This window comes from Mustelus asterias, unplaced genomic scaffold (genome assembly GCF_964213995.1).
Source record: "Mustelus asterias unplaced genomic scaffold, sMusAst1.hap1.1 HAP1_SCAFFOLD_3191, whole genome shotgun sequence".
Lineage (NCBI taxonomy): Eukaryota > Metazoa > Chordata > Chondrichthyes > Carcharhiniformes > Triakidae > Mustelus > Mustelus asterias.
In genome coordinates, this window is record NW_027593136.1 from 179 (window position 1) to 26,372 (window position 26,194).

Below are 26,194 nucleotides of genomic sequence, written 5' to 3' on the forward strand. Positions count from 1 at the left end.
CAGACACACTCCCAGGCAACACAGACACACCCCCACGCAACACACAGGCGCACGCACACGCAGCGTGGGTACTGTGGGGGAGGGGCGACTCTGTTACATTGGTTTAAAATGGGTCTTATATTTGAATCCAATGGTGGAGGGGGAAAAGGAGGAAACATTAGGGTTCAAAGATCACACGCAGCCTAAACATCGAATAACACAAATAAAATTTAAAACAGCGGGGTCTAAAGTAGGCTTACATTAACACTGCAATGAAATTACTGTGAAAATCCCCCAGTCGCCACACTCCGGCACCTGTTCGGGTAACACTGAGGGAGAATTTAGCACGGCCAATGCACCCTAACCAGCACGTCTTTCAGACTGTGGGAGGAAACCGGAGCACCCGGAGGAAACCCACGCAGACACGGGGAGAACGTGCAAACTCCGCACAGACAGTGACCCGAGGCCGGGAATCGAACCCGGGTCCCTGGCACTGTGAGGGAGCTGTGCTAACCATTGAGCCACCAAGGGGATGCTCTTTCAGAGAGTCGGTGCAGAATCGATGGGCAGAACGGCCTCCTTCTGCACTGTAGGGATTCTATTTGATAAGAGCTTGGCTGGTCTGATTGTGTCGTTAACTCTGCAATGCTACATCCCCCCCCCCCCCCACTGCCCCCCCCTGCCCCCCCCCCCACCCCCACCTCTCCCGATACCCTCCCACTCCCTTTGTCAATCTATCTGAACCAGCATTCCCAATTATGCAGTCGCAACGGCCCCCCCAGAGAGCAGAGATTCCGCCCCAACTCTGGGTTAAATGGGAGGGGCCAGGTGGGGGGAGGGAGCGGGTGGGTCAGGCGGGAGGAGTGAGCGGGTGGGTCAGGCGGGGGAGGGAGCGGGGGGGGTCAGGCGGGGGAGGGAGCGGGGGGGTCAGGCGGGGGAGGGAGCGGGGGGGTCAGGCGGGGGAGGGAGCGGGGGGGTCAGGCGGGGGAGGGAGCGGGGGGGTCAGGCGGGGGAGGGAGCGGGGGGGTCAGGCGGGGGAGGGAGCGGGGGGGTCAGGCGGGGGAGGGAGCGGGGGGGTCAGGCGGGGGAGGGAGCGGGGGGGTCAGGCGGGGGAGGGAGCGGGGGGGTCAGGCGGGGGAGGGAGCGGGGGGGTCAGGCGGGGGAGGGAGCGGGGGGGGTCAGGCGGGGGAGGGAGCGGGGGGGTCAGGCGGGGAGGGAGCGGGGGGGGGCCAGGTGGGGGGAGGGAGCGGGGGGTCAGGCGGGGGAGGGAGTGGGGGGGTCAGGTGGGGGGAGGGAGCGGGAGCGGGGGGGTCAGGCGGGGGAGGGAGCGGGGGGGGTCAGGCGGGGGAGGGAGCGGGGGGGTCAGGCGGGGGAGGGAGCGGGGGGGGGGCCAGGTGGGGGGAGGGAGCGGGGGGGTCAGGCGGGGGAGGGAGTGGGGGGGTCAGGTGGGGGGAGGGAGCGGGAGCGGGGGGGTCAGGCGGGGGAGGGAGTGGGGGGGGTCAGGTGGGGGGAGGGAGCGGGAGCGGGGGGGTCCAGGCGGGTGAGGGAGTGGGGGGGGCCAGGTGAGGGGAGGGAGTGGGGGGGGCCAGGTGGGGGAGGGAGCGGGGGGGCCAGGTGGGGGGAGGGAGTGGGGGGGTCAGGCGGGGGGAGGGAGCGGGGGGGTCAGGCGGGGGGAGGGAGCGGGGGGGTCAGGCGGGGGGAGGGAGCGGGGGGGTCAGGCGGGGGGAGGGAGCGGGGGGAGGGGGGGTCAGGCAGGGGAGGGGGCCAGGTGGAGGAAGGAGTTGGGGGGGGTCAGGCGGGGGAGTGAGTGGGGTGGGAGGGGGGGGGTGGGGGCGGGTGGGGGGTGGGGGGGAAGGGAGCGGGGGGACCAGGCAGGGTGTGGGAGGGAGGGAGGGTTGGCCAGGCGGGGGGAGAGGGAGGGGGATGGGCCAGGTGGGGGGAGAGAGGGAGGGGTGGGCCAGGCGGGGAGGAAGGGAGGGAGGGAGGTGGGCCAGCCGGGGTGAGGAAGGGCATGGGGCCAGGCGGGGGGAGAGAGGGGGGTGGGCCAGGCGGGGCGAGGGAGTGAGGGGGCCAGGCGGGGGAGGGAGTGAGGGGGCCGTGCGGGGGAGGGAGCGGGGGTGGGGGCCAGGGGAGGGGTGGGGGCCAGCGGGGTGGGTGGGGGTGTTAGGGGGCTGGCGGGCAGTGCCCGGCTGCTGGTACCTGTGCTGTGCTGACGGATCCAGACTGTTCCTCCAGGAGCTGTCTCCGCTGCTCCGGGTTCTCCTGCTGTTCCCGCTGTGTCCGGCTCTGTTGCAGGATCTCCTTCAGCCTCCCGGCCTGGCCGGGCTCTAACTGAGACTCCAGGCTCCTCACCTACAGCAAGGCCACAAAAACCATTGGCTGGAGCTCCACACCGTGAAACCGTGCCGGAGGCCATTCGGCCCTCTCTGTGCTGCCTCTTATCAAAGTGCAATCCAGTTACACTCTGCCCTTTCCCCACCTCCCTCGAACACGGGAGATTCCGCTGACACGTGCCAGCCTCCAGGGTCCACGCCAGCTCACAGGATGGGCGAGGGTTCAGGGCTTGGTGAGGTCAGGGAGTACGCAGAGGGGGTGAGGGGAGAGTTGGAAATCAGGTCACTCAGGCTTGGAGGTAAAATTCATGCAGCAATTTTTTGGCGCAGAGGGTAGCATCCCACCCCTGCCACTGACACAGCGGCACAGCGGGTTAGCACTGCTGCCTCACAGCGCCAAGGACCCGGGTTCGATTCCCAGCTTCGGTCACTGTCTGTGCGTGTGTGTGACCCCTATTATGACAACCCTCTGACAGTGCGGCACTCCCTCAGCACTGACTCTCTGACAGTGCGGCACTCCCTCAGCACTGACTCTCTGACAGTGCGGCACTCCCTCAGCACTGACCCTCTGACAGTGCGGCACTCCCTCAGCACTGACTCTCTGACAGTGCGGCACTCCCTCAGCACTGACCCTCTGACAGTGCGGCACTCCCTCAGCACTGACCCTCTGACAGTGCGGCACTCCCTCAGCACTGACCCTCTGACAGTGCGGCACTCCCTCAGCACTGACCCTCTGACAGTGCGGCACTCCCTCAGCACTGACCCTCTGACAGTGCGGCACTCCCTCAGCACTGACCCTCTGACAGTGCGGCACTCCCTCAGCACTGACCCTCTGACAGTGCGGCACTCCCTCAGCACTGACCCTCTGACAGTGCGGCACTCCCTCAGCACTGACCCTCTGACAGTGCGGCACTCCCTCAGCACTGACCCTCTGACAGTGCGGCATTCCCTCAGTACTGACCCTCTGCCAGTGCAGCACTCCCTCAGCACTGACCCTCTGACAGTGCGGCACTCCCTCAGTACTGACCCTCTGACAGTGCGGCACTCCCTCAGCACTGACCCTCTGACAGTGCGGCACTCCCTCAGTACTGACCCTCTGACAGTGCGGCACTCCCTCAGCACTGACCCTCTGACAGTGTGGCACTCCCTCAGCACTGACCCTCTGACAGTGCGGCACTCCCTCAGCACTGGCTCACGTGCACACACACTGGCAGATAAAGGGGCAACTTTCTTGCAGAATAGTTTCCAATTTACTAAACACCATTTGCACGAGTGCGCGTGTAGTTGTGCAGAGTGCCATTGCGCATGTATTTTTCCAGGGTACGTGCACGTGCAGGGTGTTGGGGGGGGGTGGGGGTGGGGTCGGGGGGGGTCGGTAGTACCATCACAATTGGAGTCTGCCCGGCAACACTGACCGGATGAAGGAGCAGCGCTCCGAAAGCTCGTGATACCAAATAAACCTGTTGGACTTTAACCCGGAGTTGTGAGACTTCTTTTGTTATTGCAATGGAGAGGGATAGGGCCGGACGGCAGGGCAAGGCTTACAATTGGGGGAGAGGTAATTATGATGCGATTAGGCAAGAATTAGGGGGCATAAGATGGGAACAGAAACTGTCAGGGAAAGGCACTGATGAAAAGTGGAACTTTTTCAAGGAACAAATACTGGGTGTCCTTGATAGGTATGTCCCTGTCAGGCAGGGAGGAAATGGCCGAGTGAGGGAACCGTGGTTCACAAAAGAGGTGGAATGTCTTGTGAAAAGGAAGAGGGAAGCTTATGTAGGGATGAGGAAACAAGGTTCAGATGGCTCGATTGAGGGTTACAAGTTAGCAAGGAATGAGCTGAAAAAGGGGCTGAGGAGAGCTAGGAGGGGACATGAGAAGTCCTTGGCGGGTCGGATCAAGGAAAACCCCAAGGCTTTTTACTCTTATGTGAGGAATAAAAGAATGACCAGGGTGAGGTTAGGGCCGGTCAAGGACAGTGGTGGGAACTTGTGTATGGAATCAGTAGAGATAGGCGAGGTGATGAATGAATACTTTTCTTCAGTGTTCACCAAGGAGAGGGGCCATGTTTTTCAGGAAGAGAAGGTGTTACAGGCTAATAGGCTGGAGGAAATAGATGTTCGGAGGGAGGATGTATTGGCAGTTTTGAATAAACTGAAGGTCGATAAGTCCCCTGGGCCTAATGAAATGTATCCTAGGATTCTTTGGGAGGCGAGGGATGAGATTGCAGAGCCTTTGGCTTTGATCTTTGGGTCCTCGCTGTCCACGGGGATGGTGCCAGAGGACTGGAGAGTGGCAAATGTTGTTCCTCTGTTTAAGAAAGGGAATAGAAATGACCCTGGTAATTATAGACCGGTTAGTCTGACTTCGGTGGTTGGTAAATTGATGGAAAAAGTCCTTAGGGATGGGATTTACGACCATTTAGAAAGATGCGGATTAATCCGGGATAGTCAGCACGGATTCGTGAAGGGCAAATCGTGCCTCACAAATTTGATTGAATTTTTTGAGGAGGTAACTAGGTGTGTTGATGAAGGTAGGGCGGTTGATGTCATATACATGGATTTTAGTAAGGCGTTTGATAAGGTCCCCCATGGTCGGCTTATGATGAAAGTAAGGAGGTGTGGGATAGAGGGAAAGTTGGCCGATTGGATAGGTAACTGGCTATCTGATCGAAGACAGAGGGTGGTGGTGGATGGAAAATTTTCGGATTGGAGGCAGGTTGCTAGCGGAGTGCCACAGGGATCGGTGCTTGGTCCTCTGCTCTTTGTGATTTTTATTAATGACTTAGAGGAGGGGGCTGAAGGGTGGATCAGTAAATTTGCTGATGACACCAAGATTGGTGGAGTAGTGGATGAGGTGGAGGGGTGTTGTAGGCTGCAAAGAGACATAGATAGGATGCAAAGCTGGGCTGAAAAATGGCAAATGGAGTTTAACCCTGATAAATGTGAGGTGATTCATTTTGGTCGGACAAATTTAAATGTGGATTACAGGGTCAAAGGTAGGGTTCTGAAGACTGTGGAGGAACAGAGAGATCTTGGGGTCCATATCCACAGATCTCTAAAGGTTGCCACTCAAGTGGATAGAGCTGTGAAGAAGGCATATAGTGTGTTAGCTTTTATTAACAGGGGGTTGGAGTTTAAGAGCCGTGGGGTTATGCTGCAACTGTACAGGACCTTGGTGAGACCGCATTTGGAATATTGCGTGCAGTTCTGGTCACCTCACTATAAGAAGGATGTGGAAGCGCTGGAGAGAGTGCAGAGGAGATTTACCAGGATGCTGCCTGGTTTGGAGGGTCGGTCTTATGAGGAAAGGTTGAGGGAGCTGGGGCTGTTCTCTCTGGAGCGGAGGAGATTGAGGGGAGACTTAATAGAGGTTTATAAAATGATGAAGGGGATAGATCGAGTGAACGTTCAAAGACTATTTCCTCGGGTGGATGGAGCTATTACAAGGGGGCATAACTATAGGGTTCGTGGTGGGAGATATAGGAAGGATATCAGAGGTAGGTTCTTCACGCAGAGAGTGGTTGGGGTGTGGAATGGACTGCCTGCAGTGATAGTGGAGTCAGACACTTTAGGAACATTTAAGCGGTTATTGGATAGGCACATGGAGCACACCAGGATGATGGGGAGTGGGATAGCTTGATCTTGGTTTCAGATGAAGGTCGGCACAACATCGTGGGCCGAAGGGCCTGTTCTGTGCTGTACTGTTCTATGTTCTATGTTCTCACTGTGCCACTCAGAGAGCTGACAGTGTGGCCACCCGCGGATAAACCCGGCCCGGGGCGAGGGGGGGAACCCGGGCCCCGGGGCGAGGGGGGGTAAATAAATCAGGGATGGGGTAAAGAGATAACAAACCTTCTCCTCCAGTGAGAGTCGCAGCAGCCGCTCCTTCTCCAGGTGTTGCCTCAACTCGGCCAACTCCTCATCTGCTGAATCCGGAGAACCAATCCTTCATCCGATTCATCGCCCCGTTTCCGCTTCGGGGAGGAGCCGGAGTATTCCTGAGGGGGGGGGGGGGGATGGAGACCCCAGGAGTGAGAGACAAACTTAGCAAAAGAGTGAGCACAGCAGACAGACACTGAGATAGCACACTCATCATTAGAGCAATCAGAGTGGTGTGGAGACAGTGGGGGAGGTGGGGAAAGAAAGAGCGGAAGGGGGGAGAGAGAGGAGGAGGGAGGGAGGGAGGGAGGGAGAGGGGGGGAGGGGGGAGGGGAGGGAGGGAGGGAGAGGGGGGAGGGGGAGGGGGAGGGGGAGGGGAGGGGGAGGGGGGAGGGGGGAGGGAGGGGAGGGGGGGGGAGGGGGGGAGGGGGGAGGGGGGGAGGGGGGAGGGGGGGGGGGGGGGGGGAGGGGGGAGGGGGAGGGGAGGAGGGAGGGGAGGGGAGGGGGGAGGGGGGGGAGGGGGGGGAGGGGGGGGAGGGGGGAGGGAGAGCATCGCATCCACACTTTGAACACAAAGGCTGCAGGAATTCCAGACAGGAATAACAGCCGCCCGGAGCTTCAGTAAATCCCTTTCAATCCGAGATGGAGGGATTTCTGCTCCAAGTGACACTGTGGCCCCACGGTGAGCAGGTTAACAACCTCGTGGAGCAGTAGAGCAGGCTTGAGGGGCTGAATGGCCTCCTCTGTTCCACAAACCCTTCCAATCATAGAATCACCATAAGTACCAAGAATGGCTCTTCAGCCCCGTGTCTGTGCTAGCTCGCATAAGGAGCAAGCAATTCTCATACATCCCCCCACCCCCACCCCCCGGCCCCCAACCCCCTCCTCAGGTCCCCGCACATTCCTTTTCAGATAGTTGAAAAGGTTTACAACACAGAAAGAGGCCACTCTGCCCATCGTGTCTGCACTGGCTGTCACGGACCTCTCTACTGAGGTAAGATGCTCTTCTGGAAAGTCAGTGCAGACTCGATGGGCCGAATGGCCTCTGTCTGCACTGCAGGAAGTCAATGATCATTATCCAAGCCCTTCACAGTTTTGTACATCTCAATTAAATCTCCCCTCGGCCTCCTCTGTTCCAAGGAGAACAATCCCCAGCCTCTCCAACCTTTCCTCATAGCTGCAGCTTTCCAGTCCTGGGTGGCAACATCTTTGTAAATTCCCCCCTGTCCCTTCTCTAATGCATTTACATCCTTTCTGTAATGAGGTGATTAGAGCTGCGCACCAAGTACTCAAGTTGCGGCCTAACTAATGTTTTAGATAATTCCAGCATAACCTTCCTGCTCTTATAATCTGGGCCTTGACTAATGGCAGAAAGGTTTCTAAGAACCTCTTCACAGAATCCAGTGCAGAAGGAGGCCATTCAGCCCATCGAGTCTGCACCGACCACAATCCCACCCAGGCCCTATCCCCATGTATTTACCCTAGCCAGTCCCCCGACACTAAGGGTCAATTTAGCACGGCCAATCCACCTAACCCGCACATCTTTGGAGTGTGGGAGGAAACCGGAGCACCCGGAGGAAACCCACGCAGACACGGGGAGAACGTGCAGACTCCGCACAGACAGTGACCCGAGGCCGGGAATCGAACCCAGGTCCCTGGCGAAGTGCCAAGCACTGTGTCGCCCCTTATCAACCAGTCCTGCTACCTTCAGGGATCTGGACATTCACTGCGAGGTCTCTCACTCCCTCTACATCCCTCACTGTCCTCCCACTTATTGTGGGATCCTTTGCCTCGTTTGACCCCTCCAAGCGCATCACCTCCGGGTTGAATTCCATCCGCCACTTTCCTGCCCACTGAATAGTCCATTAATATCTTCCCACAGTTTCCGGGCAATCCCGCTCACTATCTAGCGCGCAGAGAGATTCGTTTCAATCATTCCCAACATGAGGAATATTAATATTGGGAGAGCAGAGCTCCCCCCGTTTCACACAGGCCCCCCCCTATCCACAAAGTCTCCAAGTGTAAAACACAGGCCAGTTACAGAGCAAAACTCTCGCTATCCTCAGCCAATGCTGTCCCATTCAATATCAGTAAAATCACTTCAAACCGGCAAAGGGAAACTTTATACCTTTCCCCTTGTTTGCTCCAAGGGACGGCACGGTGGCACAGTGGTTAGCACTGCTGCCTCACAGCGCCAGGGACCCGGGTTCGATTCCCGGCCTTGGGTCACTGTCTGTGTGGAGTTTGCACATTCTCCCCGTGTCTGCGTGGGTTTCCTCCGGGTGCTCCGGTTTCCTCCCACAGTCCGAAAGACGTGCAGGTTAGGGTGCATTGGCCGTGCTAAATGTGTGGGGTTGCAGGGATAGGGTGGGGGGGGAAAGAGGGCCTCGGTGAGACATTCTATCAGAGTGTTGGTACAGACTCGATGGGCCAAATGGCCTCTTTCGCACTGTAGGATTCTGTGATTCGATGAAGGAGAACTTCAAGATAAACAAAACCCAACATCTCCAACCTGAACCTTGAACTAAATTTACCATAAATCCCCTCTCTGTAACCCTCAGATCAAAACTGGACAGAGTTTGATAAGCTGCTGGCCACTAAGCTCCAGTCAACATATCGCCATGCTTCTGTACTCAGTGCCTTTGGTTACAAAGCCTAAGACTCCAAATGCTTCGCTAATATCCTGCCAGCATCTGTTAACTTTGAGATTGTGCCCCAATCCAGTCCAATAATATCTTTCCAATTGAGCAGTGGGCCAGTTACTGCTTCCTGGGAGATACCAAGAAATCATAGAATCCTTACAGTGCAGAAGGAGGCCATTCAGCCCATCGAGCCTGCACTGACCACAAACCCACCCAGGCCCTATCCCCATAACCCCATGCATTTACCCTGCCAATCCCCCTGACACCAAGGGGCAATTTAACACAGCCAATCAACCTAACCCACACATCTTTAGACACTAAGGGTCAATTTAGCGTGGCCAATGCATCTAACCAGCACGTCTTTCGGACTGTGGGAATAAACCGGAGCACCCGGAAGAAACCCACACAGGCATGGGGAGAATGTGCAGACTCCCCACAGTGACCCAAGCCGGGAATTGAACCCAGGTCCCTGGCGCTGTGAGGCAGCAGTGCTACCCATGGTGCTACCATTAACTCCACTGTGTACCAACTCAACCGGCCGCCAGTACAGTCCCGCTCTCTGCCCCGTGGCCAATCTTGCACCCACATTACTGTCACCCCCTTTACGATCTTGTCACCTCCCAGCATGCACCAGGCGGGGTCCCGCTCACCTGAACCAATCTCTTCAGTTGGGCGTTCTGCTGCATCAGTCGTGTCTTGTCCTCCTCCAGAGCGAAGATGTACTCTGCGGTCTGCTGCAAGATGGCCGCCTGCCGGGAGAAGAGGTTCCAAAAACAATTAACCCTCCCCGAAACATCAACTGTGCGCCTCACGCTACAACAACAACTTCATTCATATGACACCCGTTTGACATGGTCAACATTGCAACCGGCGGAGCACCCCTGAAGAAATGGCAGAGGAACTGAATAGTTACTTTGCATCAGTCTTCACGGTGGAAGACACCAGTGGGATGCCGGAGCTCCAGGAGAGTCAGGGGGCACAGGTGAGTGTAGTGGCCATTACTAAGGAGAAGGTTCTGGGGAAACTGAAAGGTCTGAAGGTGGATAAATCACCTGGATCGGATGGACTACACCTCTGGGTTCTTAAAGAGATAGCTGAGGAAATTGTGGAGGCCTTGGTGGTGATCTTTCAGGAATCACTGGAGGCAGGGAGGGTACCAGAGGACTGGAAAGTAGCGAATGTAACACCGCTGTTTAAGAAGGGAGGGAGGGAGCAGACGGGAAATTATAGGCCGGTTCGCCTGACTTCGGTCATTGGCAAGATTTTAGAGTCCATTATTATAGATGAGGTCGAGGAGCACTTGGAGGTGCATGATAAAGTAGGACTGAGTCAGCACGGCTTCGTCAAGGGGAGGTCATGTCTGACAAATCTGTTAGAGTTCTTTGAGGAGGTAACAAGGAAGTTAGATAAAGGAGAACCAGTGGACGTGATTTATTTAGATTTCCAGAAGGCTTTTGACAAGGTGACGCATAGGAGACTATTAAATAAGTTAGGAACCCATAGTGTTAAGGGTAAGATCCTGGCATGGATAGAGGATTGGCTGACTGACAGAAGGCAGAGAGTGGGGATAAAGGGGTCTTTCTCAGGATGGCAGCCGGTGACTAGTGGTGTGCCTCAGGGGTCAGTGCTGGGACCACAGCTTTTCACAATATACATTAACGATTTGGAGGAAGGAACTGAAGGCGCTGTAGCTAAGTTTGCAGATGATGCAAAGATATGTAGAAGGACAGGTGGTATTGAGGAAGCAGGGGGGCTGCAGAAGGACCTGGGCAAGTTAGGAGAGTGGGCAAAGAAGTGGCAGGTGGAATACAATGTGGAAAAGTGTGAGGTTATGCACTTTGGAAGGAGGAATGGAAGCATAGACTATTTTCTAAATGGGAAAATGCTTAGGAAATCAGAAACACAAAGGGACTTGGGAATCATTGTTCAAGATTCTCTTAAGGTTAATGTGCAGGTTCAGTCGGCAGTTAGGAAGGCAAATGCAATGTTAGCATTCATGTCGAGAGGGCTAGAATACAAGCGCAGGGATGTACTTCTGAGGCTGTATAAGGCTCTGGTCAGACCCCATTTGGAGTATTGTGAGCAGTTTTGGGCCCCGTATCTAAGGAAGGATGTACTGACCCTGGAAAGGGTCCAGAGGAGGTTCACAAGAATGATCCCTGGAATGAAGAGCTTGTCGTATGAGGAACGGTTGAGGACTCTGGGTCTGTACTCGTTGGAGTTTAGAAGGATGAGGGGGGATCTTATTGAAACTTACAGGATACTGCGAGGCCTAGATAGAGTGGATGTGGAGAGGATGTTTCCACTAGTGGGAAAAACTAGTACCAGAGGGCACAACCTCAGGCTAAAGGGACGATCCTTTAAAACAGAGATGAGGAGGAATTTCTTCAGCCAGAGAGTGGTGAATCTGTGAAACTCTTTGCTGCAGAAGGCTGTGGAGGCCAGGTCATTGAGTGTCTTTAAGACAGAGATAGATAGGTTCTTGATCAATAAGGGGACATGGGGTTATGGGGAAAAGGCAGGAGAATGGGGATGAGAAAAATATCAGCCATGATTGAATGGTGGGGCAGATTCGATGGGCCGAGTGGCCTAATTCTGCTCCTATGTCTTATGTTCTGAGGCCCAAACTGAGGACAGGAGGAGTAGGGCAGGTGATTCAAAATGTAGGAGGTCATGTGACAATGCTGGTGGTGTCCGAGCTCTGAACCAGAAGCTCCTGGTTCGAATCCCACGGCAGGACTTGACGGCCGTGGAAGGTGCGTCCATAATGCGGCCAAACAGGTTGAGTATCAGTCGGTAAATTCTCCCATTCTCCCCTCCGACAGGCGGTGAGAGCGGGAGAGATTCCTGGGTCAGCCTTACTGCAGGAAGTAACGGCAAACCACGGCCGTACGTTACCGGGGATACTTGGGGATTCACGCCTATGGTCGCCAATGTCCCCTTAAGGCCTGGGACCTGGGACAGGATGAGGGGACCTGGGGCAGGACGGGGGGCCCGGGACGGGACGGGGGCCCGGGTTGGGACGGGGGGCCAAAAGCCCATTGAAAGAGGTCGGTTTTATGCAGCGATTGTAAAGGGAGGCAGTTTGGGAGTTTGGGGCCCAGGCAGCTGAAGGCACAGCCACCAATGATAGCGCCGGGGAAACTGGGGCTGGGCCTGGTGCCAGAACTGGACAGTCACATGGTTCCAGGAGCTGTGGCAAATACAAAAACCACCTCCCCCAATGACAGAGCAGCGAGAGTCCTCCCTCTTCTGAACAACATTGATGAGGCTCAGAGACGCTGAGGTGGGACTCCCTCGTGGGAAGGTGGTGCCGCAGTGGTACTGTCGCTGGACTGGTAACCCAGAGAGCCCGGGTAACGCTCTGGGGACCCGGGTTCGAATTCCATTACAGCAACTGGTGACATTTGAATTAAATAAAAAATGACCATGAAACCATTGCCGATTGTCACAAAAACCCATCTGGTTCACTAACGTCCTTTAGGGAAGGAAATCTGACTCCAGAGCCACAGCAATGTGGCTGATTCTTAACTGCCCTCAGAGAGAGTTAGTAAATCACCGAGAGAGAGCGGTAATTCACCGGGAGAGAGAGAGAGAGAGCGAGTAATTCACTGGGAGAGAGACAGGGAGAGAGTAATTCACCGGGAGAGAGAGTGAGTAATTCAGCGGGAGAGAGAGAGAGAGCAAGTAATTCTCTGGGAGAGAGGGAGGGAGAGAGAGAGAGAGAGAGCGCGAGTAATTCACCGGGAGAGAGAGAGCGAGAGCGCGAGTAATTCACTGGGAGAGAGAGAGAGAGAGAGAGAGAGTAATTCACCGGGAGAGAGAGAGCGAGTAATTCACCGGGAGAGAGAGAGCAAGTAATTCTCTGGGAGAGAGAGAGAGAGAGAGAGCAAGTAATTCTCTGGGAGAGAGAGAGAGTAATTCACCGGGAGAGAGAGAGAGAGAGAGAGAGTAATTCACCGGGAGAGAGAGAGAGAGAGTAATTCTCTGGGAGAGAGAGAGCAAGTAATTCTCTGGGAGAGAGAGAGAGAGAGAGCAAGTAATTCTCTGGGAGAGAGAGAGAGTAATTCACCGGGAGAGAGAGAGAGAGAGAGTAATTCACCGGGAGAGAGAGAGAGAGAGAGTAATTCTCTGGGAGAGAGAGAGAGAGTAATTCTCTGGGAGAGAGAGAGAGAGTAATTCTCTGGGAGAGAGAGAGAGAGTAATTCTCTGGGAGAGAGAGAGAGAGTAATTCTCTGGGAGAGAGAGAGAGAGTAATTCTCTGGGAGAATCTCTGGGAGAGACAGCTACACTGAGAGAGAGAGAAAACCACTACAATGAAACGACACAGTGTTTGGAAGCAGGCTGTGGTGTAAGTTGTTAAATGCGCGCTACACAAGCTCCAATAATAACAGGAAAGCCTCTTGTTTGCCAGGCTCCGAGCCACTGCGGCAGGACAATGGATGAAGAGGAAGGAAGGGAGATGAATCCCCTCTGGTGAACAAACCTTGCTGAGTTTCTCACCGTCCGTGTGAGGCAGAAGCACTTTGAGTGACTGGAATCCGGCGTTGATGCTCTGCATTCGCCGTCTCTCATTGCTGTTGGCGATTTCCCTGCGGATGCGCCGGTCATGATCCCGCTGGCTCTCCGGTGTCAGCGGAATGTTCGAGAGGCTGCGTTCGGAAACAGAGACAAGGCACACTGAGATGGGCCGAACAGCCTCTCCTGTCTTGTGTGGCTGGCTATTCCCACCCACCACTCCCCTGCCTCCAGCACACAGCCCACTCTTGCCTGGGCAGAGGCAGGCAGAGGCAATCCGTGCCCCCACCCTCACTCCGAAACAACCCAAAGCCCAGTGTCACTCAATGCCCACCATCCCTCCCTTCCATTCCGCCATTCCACCTTCTGTTGCTATTAGCAATCTTCACTCCTTAATGGCACCATTAACAATCCCTTTTCTCTTATTACCAGGGCAAGTTTGAACAAAGAACTGTCTCGGGGAGGAACAGACCCTTCGATCCGCCAAGCCTGTGCTGACACATGAAGCCTTTCTAAAGACCGTTTGCCTCTACGCAGTCCGTATCCCTCTGTCCCCGGCTTACTCATGTATCTGTCCAGGTGCCTCTTAAACATCTGTCTGTATCTCCTTTGTCCCAACCTATCTCTGACCTTCTATTCTGCTGTGGAGATGCCGGCGTTGGACTGGGGTAAACACAGTAAGAAGTCTCACAACACCAGGTTAAAGTCCAACAGGTTTGAGTGTTCTCTTCCTGTTGGGGAAACACTTCAGCGGTCACGGGGCATTCGGCCTCTGATCTTCGGGTAAGCAGCGTTCTCCAAGGCGGCCTTCACGACAGCGCAGAGTCGCTGAGCAGAGACTGATAGCCAAGTTCCACACACATGAGGACAGCCTCAACCGGGATCTTGGGTTCATGTCACACTATCTGTAAGCCCCACGACTTGCCTGGGCTTGCAAAATCTCACTAACTGTCCCAGCTGGAGACGATACACATCTCTTTAACCTGTGCTTAACCCTCTCTCCACTCATTGTCTGTACCTTTCAGACTTGATTACCTGTAAAGACTTGCATTCCAACCATTATTTTGTAAAATTGAGTTTGTGTCTTTATATGCCCTGTTTGTGAACACAACTCGCACTCACCTGATGAAGGAGCAGCGCTCCGAAAGCTAGTGGCTTTTGCTACCAAATAAACCTGTTGGACTTTAACCTGGTGTTGTGAGACTTCTTACTACTTCTATTCTGCCCCAGAATAGAAGGGGTGGCATGGACAAGTTGGGCCGAAGGACCCGTTTCCATGCTGGAAACCTCTATGACCTCCTTCACCCACTTTCCCGCTATACAATTCTTTACATTTCAACCTTTGTTCCGTTGTGAAGGATAATTAGATTCAAAAACGTCAATTCCACGGTGGCACAGTGATTAGCACTAGTGCCTCACAGCGCCAGTGACCCGGGTTCAATTCCCGGCTCGACTCACTGTCTGTGTGGAGTCTGCACGTTCTCCCCGTGTCTGCGTGGGTTTCCTCCCACAGTCTGAAAGACGTGCTGGTTAGGGTGCATTGGCCGTGCTAAATTCTCCCTCAGTGTACCCAGTGTGGCGACTAGAGGATTTTCACAGTGATTTCATTGCAGTGTTAATGCAAGCCTACTTGTGACACTAATAAATAAATCCTTAATATGGTTGTGAAGGAAGATTTAGACTCGAAACGTTAACTGTCTTTCTCTCTCGACAGATGCTGTCAGACTTGTTGCGTTTATCCAGCATTTCATTCCAGATTTCTGCAGCCGCAGTATTTTATTTTTGTCTCTACCTCTCTATCCAGTTTTCCCTCCGTTTCCCAATCACACTGAATCCGCACCCCTGGCCTCTCCCCTGGATTTCCTCGGTAAAATGTCCCGGAGATCAGCATGACAGCTCATCGCTTTTATAGATCATAGAATCCCTACAGCGCAGGAGGCGGCCATTCAGCCCATCGAATCTGCACTGACCACAGTCCATTCAGCCCATCGAGTCTGCACCAACACAAACTTTCTGCCCTTCATCCAGCCCGCATCCTGGCCCAGTTTAGCTCAGCGTATAACAACACCGATTTGCATTCACATAGCACCTTTAAACATCGCCACCTCGCCGCACAGCGACGATTAGCGGACTAAACTCCATACCAAGTCTCCGAGGCCAACATTAGGGCAGGTGACCAGAAGTTTGGTCAGAGGTCATTTTAAACATGCGTTTGAAAGCAGAGATGTAGATTCATCAAATCCCTGCGGTGCAGGAGGGGGCCATTCGGCCCATCACTTCTGCACCGACTATCGCTGACCAAGTACCTTACCCAGGCCATTCACCCCCATCCTATCTCCGTGACTCCAGAGGAATAAACAAAAGCGAAAACAGAAACCGGAGAAATCCAGATCTTTACCAAACTCAGATTCTACCTTCTGTCCGATGGAGTGAAGGAGATTGTCCCACGTCTGTACATTCTATGTAATCTGGGAGTGTTAGAACACAGAGGTCAAATAGATTGTTACAGATCTGTCACTGTGGGCTTGGAGTGGTTATATATAAATGTAATAGCATTGAACAAGAGATAGATCACTTTTATTCTTTCATGTTTAAAGTTTAAGCTTATTTATTAGTGTCACAAGTAGGCTGACATTAACACTGCAATGAAGTTACTGTGAAAATCCCCTAGTCGCCACACTCCGGCGCCTGTTCGGGTACATTGAGGGAGTATTTAGCACGGCCAATGCACCCGAACCAGCACGTCTTTCAGACTGTGGGAGGAAACCGGAGCACCCGGAGGAAACCCACGCAGACACGGGGAGAACGTGCAGACTCCGCACAGACAGTGACCCAAGCCGGGAATCGAACCCAGGGTCCCTGTGAGGCAGCAGTGCTAACCACTGTGCCACCTGGGATGTGGGCATCGCTGGTTGGCCCAGCATTTGTTGCCTATCCCTAGTTGCCTTTGAGCTGAGTGTCTCACTTGGCCATTTCAGAGGGCAGTTAAGAGTCAACCACATTGCCGTGTGTCTGGAGTCACATGTGGGCCAGACCGGGTAAGGGCGGGAGAATTCCTTCCCCAAAGGGACAATAGTGACCCAGATGGGGTTTTCCGGAGATAGGAATGAGACTGGCTTTCAGTTCCAGAGTTGTTTTTAATTGAATTTAAATTCCACCAGCTGCCTTGGTGGGATTTGAACCTGGGTCCCTCTAGCCTTAGCCTGGGCCTGTGGCTCACGAGTCCAGTGACATTACTATCTCCCCCAGTCGTGTATTATTACGGTGTAGTCACTGATGTCTGGTTTTCTACAATGCATCGGTACCAAGATGTTCCAAAAACTATTTCAGCGAAACCCTTACCCTAGAACTGCCCCCCCCACACCCTGGCCAAGACAACCCCCCCACACCCGAGACCTCATCAGCACCCCCAGAGGGACCCCCCCACTCCTAAAACTTGCCCCCCACCCCCGCCAACTCGAGAATCGCACCACCCTGCGGCCAACTCCCACACACCCCAGAGACCACCCCCTCCCGCCAACCCCGAGATCACCACCCACAAGACCTCCCTGAGAGAGACCCCCGGAATCCCCCCCTACCACTCTGCCAGAACCCCCCAAAACCAGAATCCCCCACCCGCAGAGATACCCGCCCTGGGAGCCACCCCCCCCCCCCTGCAGGTTTGATGCTGAAAGGAGAGACAGAGACATTGGTGGAGTTGTTTATCAGTGGTTTCCAGCGGAGGCTGCCGGGGCCTCTGCTGCACAGCTGGCTTCATGCCGCGATTCTGCTTTTTGGAGGCAGGCCAGCAGCTCCGATCCCCGAGCGGCAAACACAATATCCGCCCCAGGGCATCCCGGCGAGCAGCTGCCTGCAGACCCTGGCTGAATGGGGCTGACAACAACACCCGTCAATGCAGGAGGTCCCAGAACACCAAGCTCCCCGAGTCAACCAGAGACCCGCCGCAAACACCAGCTCTGCCATCACAAAGCCACCCTATCGCAGCCCAGCTGCCGCGAAGAGGAAACTAAACACTCCAGCCTCTCCTGAGGTTCACATTATGTTTCTTTTGTTTTAAAAGAGCATTTTGTCAAATCTCCTTCACCCTTCCCCTGAAAGAACCGACCCCGCCCCCCCCCCCCCCCCCGCACTGCACTCATCTGAACAGGAGGAGGCCATTCAGTCCCTTGAATCTGTTCCACTGTTCTATCAGATCAAGGCTATTTTTACAACCCCATAGAAATCACAGAAACCCCCACAGTGCAGAAGGAGGCCATTCAGCCCATCGAGCCTGTACCGACAGCAATCCCAATCCCACCCAGGCCCTATTCCCGTAACCTCATGTATTTACCCCGCTAACCTATGCATCCTGGGACACTAAGGGTGCATCCTGGGACACTAAGGGGCAATTTAGCACGGCCAATGCACCTAACCCGCACATCTTTGGACTGTGAGAGGAAACCGGAGCACCCGGAGGAAACCCACTGATGCGCGATTAATCCACTCGGGAGGCTAGATCGTACCCGGGAAGCTTTTATTCGCAACAAGAATAGAGCATACTGCTTAACAATACTATCCCAGACAAAGGGTCACTAGGAAGTGCAGTGACCTTTATACTCCTATAAGAAGGCGGAGCCAAACGGAGTGTACCACAGAACAATGCTAACAGGTGGAACACCCCAACCCTAACCCCAACAGTAACAAGAGTAACATATGTACAAGTACCCATAGTGATAACCATCTATGGTTCACCACACCCACGCAGACACAGGGAGAACGTGCAGACTCCGCACAGACAGTGACCCGAGCCGGGAATCGAACCTGGGTCCCTGGAGCTGTGAGGCAGCAGCGCTAACCACTGTGCCACCCTCTTTAGTGTAAATAAGAGCAGAAACTGCTGGAGAGGTTCAGCAGGTCTGGCAGCATCAGTGAGTACAAAGAGTCAACAGTTTGGGTCCAATGTGATTCCACATTCTGATATTTGAAACATTAACTCGTGTCCCTCTCTCCACAGATGCTGTCAGACCTGCTGAGATTTTCCAGCCTTTTCTGTTCGTATTTCAGATCGTAGAATCCTACAGTGCAGAAGGAGGCCATTCAGCCCATCGAGTCTGCACCGACTCTCTGACAGACCATCCTACCCAGGCCCTCTCCCGCCCTATCCCCAAAGCCCCACGCATTTACCCATGGCCAATCCATCTGTCCTGCACACCTCTGGATCTCCGCAGCATCTGACTTTTATTTCGATGAATTTAAGCAGAATTTAAACCCCGACATCGTTCTAATGATGCTGCGGGTGCTGGAATCTGAAACAAAAACAGAAAATGCTGGAAAATCTCAGCAGGTCTGACAGCGTCTGTGGAGAGAGAAACAGAGTTAATGTTCGGAGTCTGGATGATTCTTCGTCACAGCTCTGGCAAAGAGTCATCTGATTCCAGACTCGAAACGTTGGCTCTATTCTCTCTCCGCAGATGCTGTCAGACCTGCTGAGATTTTCCAGCATTTCCTGTCATTCCAATGAATCCGTGCTGTCCACCATCCCTCCCGAAGGGCCCATAACAAAAAGCTGAACGTGGTATTCTGGATGGGGGTCTATAATTAGCCTGAGGCAACTGCAGGGGACTGTCTTTGAGGAGTTTACGCATTCTCCCTGTATCTGCGTGGGTTTCCTCCCACAGTCCAAAAGACGTGGTTAGGTGGATTGGCCATGCTAAATTCTCCCTTAATGGCCCAAGATGTGTAGGTTAGGGGGATTAATGGGGTAAATGTGTGGGGTTACGGGGATAGGAAGGGGGATGGGGCTGGTAGGATGCTCTGTTGGAGAGTCAGTGCACACTCGAAGGGCCGAATGGCCTCCTTCTGCACTGTAGGGATCCTATAACCATCACTAGAATATTCCAAATGGACGAAAGCTCAGTTGAAAATGTCTAGGTTTACCCAAGGTGATAGCCATTGACAGAGGGCGCTGTACAGCAACCAGGGCCCTTGGGATTACCATGCAGAATGATTCCCCAAACTTGGGAATGGGAGCAAGTGGGATTTGGGAATAATTAAACAGGGAAATTGCCTCAACTGAACAAAGCATAACAATTCTACCGAATCCAATTGTAACAAAGGGTTTGTTCTTCAACTGAACATTGGAAAAACATCCAAATATCAGAACTGGGAACACTTTAAGGGCTGGCTGGGCCAGTGGGTGCCACGGTGGCACAGTGGTTAGCACCACTGCCTCACAGCACCAGGGACCTGGGTTCGATTCCCGGCTCGGGTCACTGTCTGTGTGGAGTTTGCACATTCTCTGTGTCTGCGTGGGTTTCCTCCGGGTGCTCCGGTTTTCTCCCACACTCCAAAGATGTGCGGGTTACATTGATTGGTCATGCTAAATTGTCCCTTAGTGTCAGGATGTTGCCTGGGATGGAACATTTAAGTTATGAAGAGAGGTTGGATAGGCTTGGGTTGTTTTCTCTGAAGCAGAGAAGACTGAGGGGCGACCTGATCGAGGTGTTCAAGATTATGAGGGGCACGGACAGGGTGGATAGGGAGCAGCTGTTCTCCTTAGTTGAAGGGTCAGTTACGAGGGGACAAAAATTAAAAGTGAGGGGTGGGAGGTTTAGGGGGGGATTTGAGGAAAAACTTGTTTTACCCAGAGGGTGGTGAGGGTCTGGAATGCGCTGCCTGGGAGGGTGGTGGAGGCGGGATGTCTCACATCCTTTTAAAAAGTATCTGGATGAGTACTTGGTGCATCATAACATTCAAGTGCTGGCAAGTGGGATGAGGTGGGCAGGTCAGGGCATTTCATGCATCGGTGCAGACTCGATGGGCTGAAGGGTCTCTTCTGCTCTGTAGGATTCTGTGGTTCTGGTAGGAACAGGGTAAATAGATGGGGCTGTGGAGATATAGCCTGGGTTTATTGTTCTAGGTGCAGGCTTGATGGGCCGAATGCACTGTAGGTATTGTACTGTTGTCCATCTCTAATTGCCTTCGTGAATCGCGGCAGTCCATGTGGTGTAGGTACACCCACAGTGCTGATAGAGACTGACATCTGGGATTTTGCAACAGTGAGAGAACGGAGATATATTTCCAAGTCAGGATGGTGAGTGACTTGAAGGGGAACCTCCAGGTGGTGGTGTTCCCCAGGTATCTGCTGTCCTTGTCCTTCTAGATGATAAAAATCGTGGGTTTGGAAGATGCTGTCTAAGGATCTTTGGTGAATTGCTGCAGTGCATCTTGTAGATAGTACACACTGCTGCTACTGAGCGTCGGTGGTGGAGGGGATGGATGGTTGTGGATGGGGTGCCAATCAAGTGGGGATGCTTTATCCTGGATGGTGTCGAGCTTCTTGAGTGTTGTTGGAGCTGCGCCCATCCAGGCAAGTGGGGAGTATTCCATCACACTCCTGACTTGTGTCCTTGTAGATGGTGGACAGGCTTTGGGGGGAGTCAGGAGGCGAGTTACTCACTGCGGGATTCCCAGCCTCTGACCTGCTCTGGTAGCCACAGTATTGATATGGCTGGTCCAATTCGGTTTCTGGTCAATGGTAACCCCCCAGGTTGTTAATAGTGGGGGATTCCGTGATGGTAACGCCATTGAATGTCATGGGGTGATGGTTAGATTCTCTCCTGTTGGAGATGGTCATTGCCTGGTGCTTATGTGACGTAAATATTACTTCCGGCAATGCTGCACTCCCTCAGTACTGCACTGGAGCATCAGCCTTGGCTTTTCTGCTCCAGCTGGGGAGTGGGACTTGAATCAGGAACATTGCAATGGCCAGGCGAGTGTGCTACCAGCTTACATACACAGCAGATGAAGGCTATTCGGCCCATCGACTCAGCACTGACTCTGAAAGAGCATCTTATCCAGGCCCACACCCCACCCTATTCCTGTAACCTCTCACATTTTCCCATGGCCAATCCACCTAACCTACACATCTTTAGACTGTGGGAGCACCCAGAGGAAACCCACGCAGACACCGGGAGAACGTGCAGACTCCAAACAAATGACAATGGGTTGTGAATGTAGCCCAGTCCATCACGCAAACCAGCCTCCCATCCATTGACTCCGTCTACACTTCCCGCTGCCTCGGAAAAGCAGCCAGCATAATTAAGGACCCCACGCACCCCGGACATTCTCTCTTCCACCTTCTCCCATTGGGAAAAAGGTACAAGAGTCTGAAAACGCATACCAACCAACTCAAGAACAGCTTCTTTCCTGCTGCCATCAGGCTTTTGGATGGACCTACCTTATATTAAGCTGATCTTACTCTACACCCTAGCTATGACTGTAGCACTACCTTCTGCACCCTCTCCTTTCAATGGGGTGGCACAGTGGTTAGCACTGCTGTGCCTCGCCAGGGATCCGGGTTTGATTCTAGCCTTGAGTCACCGTGCAGAGTCTGCACGTTCTCCCCATGTCTGCGTGGGTTTCCTCCAGGTGCTCTGGTTTCCTCCCACAGTCCAAAGATCTGTGGGTTAGGTTGATTGGCTATGCTAAGCTGCCCCTTAGTGTCAGGGGGATTAGCAGGGTAAACACGTGGGGTTATGGGGATAGGGCCTGGGTGGGATTGTTGTCGGTGCAGACTCGATGGGCCGAATGGCCCCCTATGATTCTTTCTCTCTGGTATGCTCTGTCTGTATAACGCACAAGGATACTATTCACTGTATACTAATACATGTGACAATAATAAAATCAAAGGCAGATCGTGCCTTACGAGCCTGGTGGAGTTCTTCGAAAATGTGACTAAACACATTGATGAAGGGAAAGCGGTAGATGTGGTTTATATGGATTTTAGCAAGGCGTTCGTTAAGGTCCCCCATACAAGGCTTCTAGAAAAAGTGAGAGGGCATGGGATCCAAGGGGCTGCTGCCCTGTGGATCCAGAACTAGCTTGCCCAAAGGAGGCAGAGAGTGGGTATAGATGGGTCTTTTTCTAAATGGAGGTCGGTCACCAGTGGTGTGCCCCAGGGATCTGTTCTGGGACCCTTGCTGTTTGTCATTTTCATAAATGACCTGGATGAGGAAGTGGAGGGATGGGTTGGTAAGTTTGCCGACGACACGAAGGTTGGTGGGGTTATGGATAGTCTGGAGGGATGTCAGAAGTTACAGAGGGACATAGATAGGATGCAAGACTGGGCGGAGAAGTGGCAGATGGACTTCAACCCAGATAAATGCGCAGTGGTCCATTTTGGCAGGTCAAATGGGATGAAGGAGTACAATATAAAGGGAAAGACTCTTAGTACTGTAGAGGATCAGAAGGACCTTGGGGTCTGGGTCCATAGGACTCTAAAATCGGCCTCGCAGGTGGAGGAGGTGGTCAAGAAGGCGTATGGTGTGCTGGCCTTTATCAATCGAGGGATTGAGTTTAGGAGTCCAGGGATAGTGATGCAGCTATACAAGACCCTCGTCAGACCCCACTTGGAGTACTGTGCTCAGTTCTGGTCGCCTCATTACAGGAAGGATGTGGAAAAGATTGAAAGGATGCAGAGGAGATTTACAAGGATGTTGCCTGGATTGAGTGGCATGCCTTATGAGGATAGGCTGAGGGAGCTTGGTCTTTTCTCCTTGGAGAGACGTAGGATGAGAGGAGACCTAATAGAGGTATACAAGATGTCGAGAGGCATAGATCGGGTGGACTCTCAGAGGCTTTTTCCCAGGGTGGAAATGGCTGCTATGAGAGGACACAGGTTTAAGGTGCTGGGGTGTAGGTACAGGGGAAACGTTAGGGGGAAGTTTTTCACACAGAGGGTGGTGGGTGAGTGGAATCGGCTGCCGTCAGTGGTGGTGGAGGCAAACTCAATAGGGTCTTTTAAGAGACTCCTGGATGAGTACATGGGACTTAATAGGATGGAGGGTTATAGGTAGGCCTAAAAGGTAGGGATATGTTCGGCACAACTTGTGGGGCCGAAGGGCCTGTTTTGTGCTGTAGTTTTTCTATGTTTCTAACCACCGTGCCACCAGGATAACTGTATGCTGGGGTAAGGCAGCACTAAGAATGCAGTACAGAGCAGGGATTAAAAGGTGAAGGGGGGGCTTCATGTTAACAGGGAGGTCCCCTCATCTGCTGAGGTTGTGGAGTCTGAGACAGCCACGAGTGTAAACAGGAGTAAGCTGGAGACACCCAGAGTTCACGCCCTCCTCGCAATGCTGCCCATCACAACCAGACTACAGCTCCATCAGCCAATCGCATTCACCCAACAGCCTGAGTCAATTTCAGGCCCATTCATAAAATCCACCACATGTTCCACCTCCCCCCCCTTCCTGCAGAAGCTACAATGAGTCCCAGAGCCTCCGAGTCTGTTACAAACACGGGACTGCATTCGAAGAATCACTGGATTATTAAAGAAACGGAGCGTTTGTCTCGTCCCAAATAAATGACAACTCTTTTATTTAAATCTCAAAAGCTCTCACCCATAATTAAATAAATGCATTAAAATATTCACTTTTAAGATGCGTTTGGGGGAAGATTCAAGTTTGTTCTGTTTACCCAGAAGTGGTCAATTTCATTTCAAGAAATTATTGAAAGGTTTTTTTTGTGGAAATTATTGCATGTTTTTTTTTTAATACGTGTGTTTGCGGTCCTAACATTTAACGAGTTGCATTTCACAGTTCCCACCCCCACAATTAGAATAAAAATGCAATGTGAATTGGAGAGGTTTAACAATCAAATCTGTTTCATAATAAAAGTGTGTTATATGTTGTTGTGTCTGAGTGCGCGGTGAGTAGCAAAACAGCGGCGCTGGGATTGTCGGATTGAACATTTCCCCTGGGGGGAGAGGGGATGGAAACAGACGAGAAATCCATTTTTTTTTTAAAAAAAGAAAGCAGTTTTGCAACCGCCCCCCCCCCAAAAAAACTCCACAGTACATTTCCCTCGGTTCCGGGCCCAAACTTGTCCACCCAAACATCAACCGCATTTGCAAATAGAGGGGACACGGGCCAGGGAAGGAGAGACTATACAAGGCAAATAAAACGGCTATATTTTTTAAAAAATGAATAGCCACGGTTTAAAATGCTTCCTTTTCCTGGCGGGGCTTACAAGCATTTTCAACAACGCGCACACTCGCAATTCCAACAACACACTCTTCCTACAACTCATTCTTCCTACAACACACACACTCACCCTACAACACAATTCCTACACAACACACAATTCCTATAACACACACACTCACTCACTCTTCCTACAACACAATTCCTACACACCACAACACACAATTCCAACACACCACAACACACAATTCCAACAACACACTTATAATTCCTATAGCACACTCATAATTCCTACAACAAAAAACAGGGGCTTGCAACTAAAATTTAACAACTGCAAAAAAAAAGGGGAATCTGCACAAATAAGTAGGGGGGGGGGGTGGAAATAAGATTTCATTTTGAGAATTGTGTAAAGAAAGGCATGGGGGGGAGAAACAACTTTTTTTAAAAAGTGGGAGGATCCAGATTGCAAAACAAAATAGAGAGGGGCGGCCATTATGTGTAGGGGAGAGGAGGAGGGGGTATATAGTGAGTAAAAATGGGTTTGCTGCTCAGAGAGAGGGGGGGGGATTCCCTGCACGTGCGGCCCTTTGGAACGTTGATACATTGTCGAATGTTGCAAAGTTTGGATACAATCTGCGGGAGATTCCAAAATGGAACGCTGGCTGATCCGCTCCCACGTGTCCCCCCCCCCCAAAAGGAGATTTAACTCCAATTTCATTCCCAGCTTTAAACATTTATTTTCTGCTCCTTCCTTTAGCTGTGTGGGAGGATGGAATTAACCCTCTGTGGGACACTCTCTGTCTGTCCCATGTGTGCAGGCTATTTAAATGCCCCTCTTGTTGTTACTCCAGTGATACCTTGTTTCTGGAAATAAACAAACTGGATACAAACCTGCACAAGCCTCCAATCACTTCCTTCTCCGCTTTGCGGAATTCCTGCAGCGTCTTCTGGCCTGGATAATAAGCCATCGGTTCCTTCGCTTGCATTCCCCCACCCCCAGCCCCCCCCCCCCCAAGAAGGGATGGTGTAGCTGGGGCCTGGCCTGGTTTTTTCTCTTTTTTAACACACACAAGTTATAGTAAAAACATTCAGCAATGGCGGGAAACAGCTGGAACCTCGTGGTCAGCTGGAGCCGCAGCACCGCTTTCTGCATCCGCACAGCTTGCTCCTGGGTGGCACACGGTGGGTCTTAGTGCCCGCCGAATTTCGAAGGCTTGATTTATTATTGTCACATGTATCATAGAATCCCGACAGTGCAGAAGGAGGCCATTCGGCCCATCGAGTCTACACTGACCACAATCCCACCATCCCCTATTCCCATAACCCCACCCAGCCCCTATCCCCATAACCCCATCCAGCTCCTATCCCCATAACCCCAATCCAGCCCCTATTCCCATAACCCCATCCAGCCCATAACCCCATCCAGCCCCTATCCCCATGCATTTACCCCAGCTCGTCCCCCTGTCACTAAAGGACAATTTAGCACGGCCAATCCACCTAACCCGCACATCTTTGGACTGGGGGAGGAAACCGGAGCACCCGGAGGAAACCCACGCAGACACGGGGAGAAGGTGCAAACTCCACGCAGACAGTGACCCAAACCAGGAATCGTACCCAGGTCCCTGGAGCTGTGAAGCAGCAGTGCTAACCACTGTGCCGCCGTGCCGCCCCCACTGTATTGGGGTACAGTGAAAAGTATTGTTTCTTGTATACTACACAGGCTAAGCATACCGTGCATAAAGAATGTACCTTACATAGGGTGGCATGGTGGCACAGTGGTTAGCATTGCTGCCTCACAGCGCCAGGGACCCGGGTTTGATTCCCGGCTTGGGTCACTGTCTGTGTGAAGTTTGCACGTTCTCCCCGTGTCTGCGTGG

The 26,194-nt window shown here is 53.0% G+C and overlaps 1 pseudogene across 1 annotated transcript; it reads right to left on the reverse strand.

Annotated features, from left to right (window-relative positions):
* Nucleotides 1–2,142: 2,142 nt before the first annotated feature.
* Nucleotides 2,143–25,310, reverse strand: LOC144490349 (transcription factor AP-4-like; annotated as a pseudogene). The gene is made up of 5 exons (XR_013497230.1): nucleotides 25,209–25,310; nucleotides 13,322–13,487; nucleotides 9,486–9,584; nucleotides 6,167–6,312; nucleotides 2,143–2,331 (listed from the first exon to the last, which is right to left on the reverse strand). The product of XR_013497230.1 is annotated as a transcription factor AP-4-like (transcript).
* Between the last annotated feature and the right edge of the window lie 884 nt (nucleotides 25,311–26,194).